At 37.7% G+C, this 5,174-nt stretch overlaps 1 long non-coding RNA gene across 1 annotated transcript; it reads right to left on the minus strand.

Annotated features, from left to right (window-relative positions):
• Nucleotides 1–677: 677 nt before the first annotated feature.
• Nucleotides 678–1,640, minus strand: LOC113471876. The gene is made up of 2 exons (XR_003394409.1): nt 1,080–1,640; nt 678–948 (listed from the first exon to the last, which is right to left on the minus strand). It is a non-coding gene; the product is annotated as an uncharacterized LOC113471876 (long non-coding RNA).
• Between the last annotated feature and the right edge of the window lie 3,534 nt (nt 1,641–5,174).

Consider the following 5,174-nt stretch of genomic DNA (forward strand, 5'->3'; position numbering starts at 1 on the left):
AGTTCTAACTAACTTATGTAACCAGGCAAGACCTTGACCCAGAAGAGGTGGTAACATACTTTTTTTTTAATTTCCCTTACATAAAGGAAGGAAAGTAAAATTTTCAATGGTCAGTTTTTAGTGCCAAAACACGTTTTTAACTCCCTAGAGCCTAAATCCAATGTTTTTTTGGTGTTATCGCGCGACCATCTTATTCGGATACCTATTTATGTGGAACTACGGTTTGGTAGTTTTCTGACCGCAAAACCTGATCAGGTGTGACCGTAGAAAACACACTGTGGTAAATGTGCCGTAAAACGCGATAATACACACTCTCGGTAGGTACCTACCTATAAGATTTTACCCTGATTACTTTCACTCCTCTGTTACGGTATTTCATTTTGTCAACACTTCTAGTCTGTAAGTTACTTTCTAAAGTTAAGCACACACTTGTACACAATCTCATGCGAATATTCTCTTGTAAGGCTGAGGTGCCATTAGATCAGGTTTCTAGGTTTACAATATTATTGACTTTTATTTCATTCGTTTTTTTCTATAATTTTTTGATTCTTCACAAATGTCCTGAAAACAGAAACATAAACAAAATCTATTTTTATTTTTTATTTCCTTTTAGTGTTTTGCCATGTGAAAGGCAGCCACCTCCTAAAATCCAGATCTTTTGTTAAATTTACCAGTTAGTTATCGTTCATTCAATTTGTTTTACATTAAGCAAAACAGTCTCTAGTGCAATATTATAATTATTTCACAACACAGGGTATTGTTTCAAAAAAGAAATCACAATTCATATCGGCAAAGTTTCTCATGGCACACATCTATCATTACAGAAAAGAGAAACTTTTACTCCAAACTTTGTGATGAGTTCCAGCTAATGTTGTGAGTGTTTCACTGTTAAATATTCTCAAGTGATGTAATTTTGTGTGAATTTATATTTCTCCACAAATCATTAATCTGAAGTGTGAATTATTCTCACTATTGTCCATTCTCTCAAAGAAAAAAATGTTTCCAAATGTTTTTGTTTCATTGTAAGACCAGCTCTGTATGAAGAGAAGACGGAAAAAGTTCCCTTGAGATCACCACACTTGAAGTGTGAATTATTCTCACTATTGTCCATTCTCTCGAAGAAAAAATGTTTCCAAATGTTTTTGTTTCATTGTAAGACCAGCTCTGTATGAAGAGAAGACGGAAAAAGTTCCCTTGAGATCACCACACTAATCTTGAGTTAATCGCACAACAAACCTTAATATGTTGTTTAGTAATAAAATCTAGCATAATTAAAATGTGTAAAATAAACTGTGATGATTTCTCTTTTATCTACAAAATGAATCTTTTTGTAACCGCAACTTTTTCTGTGAATAATGGTGTTCATACAAATGTTTGATTAGTTTTTGTTAATTATTACCTTTCCTTATAGTTTTAAGTAAAATGACCTTTTGCTGATAGTGATGTGTGTTTTTATAATTGAACAGTTGACAAGTTTGTGACACATAAGGAAACTTGTTGGATTTAACTCCCAGGATAAGTGTGAATAGAGGAAAGTGGACAACTATGGATGCGGAGGATAGCAATGAGAGTATGGATGTGGCATTGAGAACAGAGGAGAGGATCAAAATCAAAGTTGGTAAGTTTAAATAGAAAGTCATGTCATGTTTCTTTTGGGATCTGGGTATAGGGGTTTGAAATGTTTGGGATTCTTATTTACCTATTAATTTCTGTTACCTACATTCTTAGGTACCTATCTACTTAATTTAAACCAGCCTGTATATGTATATACATAAGTATAGTTGAGTCAACCAGAAAACTGAGAAACAGTAGATAGGTAGAAAAAAATGGCACTTGCACTGAATATCTTGGCAGGTACAATAACTAGCTACTTAACTAATCTAACTATCAATGATGTCCTTAATACAGTGAAACCTGATGACAAAAACTCCTTTAAGGCCAGCCACTCACTGTCAGGTAAACCTGACAGTTACAACTGATCAGATCTACCTAATATCTGATGAGGACACACACTATCAGGTAGATCTGACAGGTACAGCTAAAAAGGCCTGCCTGCCAGGTCTACCTGATACCTGATGAGTACACACACTACATACCAGGAAGACCTGATAGGTACAGCTGAAAAGGTCTCTTAATTTAAACCAGCCTGTATAAGTATAGTTGAGTCAACCAGAAAACTGAGAAACAGTACTTAGATAGGTAGAAAAAAAATGGCACTTGCACTGAATATCTTGGCAGGTACAATAACTAGCTAACTAGGTAATTTAACTATCAATGATGTCCTTAATACAGTGAAACCTGATGACAGAAACTCCTTTAAGGCCAGCCACTCACTGTCAGGTTTACCTGATCAGATCTACCTGATATCTGATGAGGACACACACTATCAGGTAGATCTGACAGGTACAGCTGAAAAGGCCTGCCTGCCAGGAGTGCCAGGTCTACCTGATACCTGATGAGTACTTACACACACTACATACCAGGAAGACCTGATAGGTACAGCTGAAAAGGTCTGCCTGATACCTACCTAGTGAGTGGCTAGCCTTATGTCTAGCAAATACACCTATACTTGCTGGTCCTTGCTGGTTCAGTCCTATGCTGGTAGTATAAACAAGGTATATTCTATTCTATACTTCTACCTATGATTAGTATGGATGGACTTTAGGTTTTAGAAAAGTTTGATAGACAGAACTGAAACAACAGGGGTCTTGTCCCAAAAGCAAAGAGCAGAAATACAGGATAGGAAAAGATCATTGAAATTTTAAATATTCAGACATTCAGTATCAATTCTTGACATCTTTGATTGAACAGAGTATAGAGGTCTGAAGTAATATGTCTAGCTCCTTACCTTACCTAAGTACTGAATAGGTAATATCAATTTGCTTGACATCTCTGATAGAACAGAGTATAGAGGTCTGGAGACTTATGTCTACCTCATACACCTTACCTGTACTCCTATACCTAGGATTAGTATGAATGGGATTTACTTAGAACCCACAGTGGCATGAATGGTAATGGTCCAGTCCACTGAATGACTCATCCAATCATCAAACATCATGTGATTTTTACAAACACCAAAGATTTTTTTCAAGAGGTGTTTGAAAAAGAAAACTTTAACTGGTGTTTGATAAAGGGAACTTTAACTGCCAAGGTCTTATCGTCCCAAAGCAAATAGTGAAGGAAGTCAGGATAGAGAGCCATCAGTGGTTTCAAGAGCAAACCTTATGTGTTTAGGATAAAATTCGCCCCGGGCGGGAATCGAACCCGTGACTTAGAGCTTACAAGGCAGATGTGCTACCCTCCAAGCTAACTAGGCTGGCAAGTGGCACACCAAGAATAAATGCAAATGCACTCATTCGAAAACACTTCAACCCTTCTGGGAATAGAACCGATTTTTTTGTAAAGTTCAAACTTTAGATCCCTACCCAGAGGAAGAACATGTTGTGTAAGTAAGGCCAGCCACTCACTATCAGGTAGACCTGACAGATACAGCTGAAAAGGTCCGCCTGTCAGGTCTATCTGATACTTACGTGATGAGCACACACACTATCAGGTAGGCCTGATAGGTGGACCTGATCAGGTAGGCCTGACAGGTACACCTTATCAGGTCTACCTAATAGTGAGTGGCTGGCCTAAGAATATTCTTGGTACAGTTTAGTACAGTGCGAGGTAGCGATCGAACAAAGACCTGAATCTTTCTCAAAGATGATTCATAAATACCGTAAAAAAGGAAAAGAAATTACTCATAGGCGATTGTTTCTCGGTTTCTGTCGGTTATTTCTACGTATAGATAGGGTACGTGGATTACCTAGGTCCTATGCATTATCAAGCGCGCGCAAACGTCAAGAGTTCGCAGCATTAATTTTTTAACACGAAGTGTTTTTTGGGGGGTACCTGTATCAATAAATATGTACAGTCAAACCTGTATAAGAGAGACTGAACCCATAAAAAAAATACAGGAGACCTTGTTTAGACTGCTGGGGTAAAGGGACTTTTTAGTCCTGTTCGGGCAGGATAAACAAAGTATAGGTACTTTACAGGAGACCTTGTTTAGACTGCTGGGGTAAAGGGACTTTTTAGTCCTGTTCGGGCAGGATAAACAAAGTATAGGTACTTAACTACTCTTTTCTATTCTTCTTACAAGGGACAAGACAATGCGTCCCCCCCTGTTAGAGTACCTATGTGTTCCTACCTTTTCTTGAATCTTAATGCCAGGGCCCAGGATCATAAACTGATTTCGCCAGCCTAGCTAGTTTGGAGGGTGGTGCGTCTGCCTTGTAAGCGCTAGGCCGCGAGTTCGTTTCCCGTCCAGATTCGGATTTCATCCTAAACAGATAAGGTTCGTTCTCGGAGCGGCTGGCTTTTTCCTATCCTGTCTTCATTCTCTCTTTGCTTTCGGGACGATAAGACCTCAGCAGTTACAGTTCCCTCTATCAAACCTCTAAAAAAAAAAAAAAAAAAAAAAAAAAAAATGCTGGAGTTGTTTTTATACATAATTGGGAAAAGCATAGAGGAAGCAATAAGATTAGGGCGATTTCTCTAGGTACTCTCACCACAAAGTTCCAAGTAAGTATACCTAGCTACCTACCTCGGGTAAAGATCTAGAAAATGATAATCCCTTTTGGAGAGTTCGCAGAGATAAGTAAACAATTATGTATATTATTAGTACCTATTCATACTTTATCTTACTTAAGTACTAGATTGGTAAGATGGTAAGTGTACTTGTATAACAGGTAAGTATACGAGAATTAAATGACATTTTTGGTTTGCCAACACTCACACTTAACTTACACTTTTTATAGGACTTAAATGTTATCTGTTTCGCATTTTCTTTTTTGTTTATGTTCTAATTGACAAGGTCGCGGAGTTTGCGAATGATACAGGGTGTCTACCAGACTGGAAAACCGGGAATTGTCAGGGAATTTCACGGAGACTGGAAAAGTCAGGGAATTGTCAGGGTAAATGTTATCTGTTTCGCATTTTCTTTTTTTTATGTTCTAATTGACAAGGTCGCGGAGTTCGCGAATGATACAGGGTGTCTACCAGACTGGAAAACCGGGAATTGTCAGGGAATTTCACGGAGACTGGAAAAGTCAGGGAATTGATGATTCTCATGAAAAATATAACTGTCCAAATGTATTTTTTTCGTAAAGATCGTCAAAAATAATAAATAA

Source organism: Diaphorina citri, unplaced genomic scaffold (assembly GCF_000475195.1).
Source record: "Diaphorina citri unplaced genomic scaffold, Diaci psyllid genome assembly version 1.1 scaffold3201, whole genome shotgun sequence".
In the NCBI taxonomy this organism is placed as follows: domain Eukaryota; kingdom Metazoa; phylum Arthropoda; class Insecta; order Hemiptera; family Psyllidae; genus Diaphorina; species Diaphorina citri.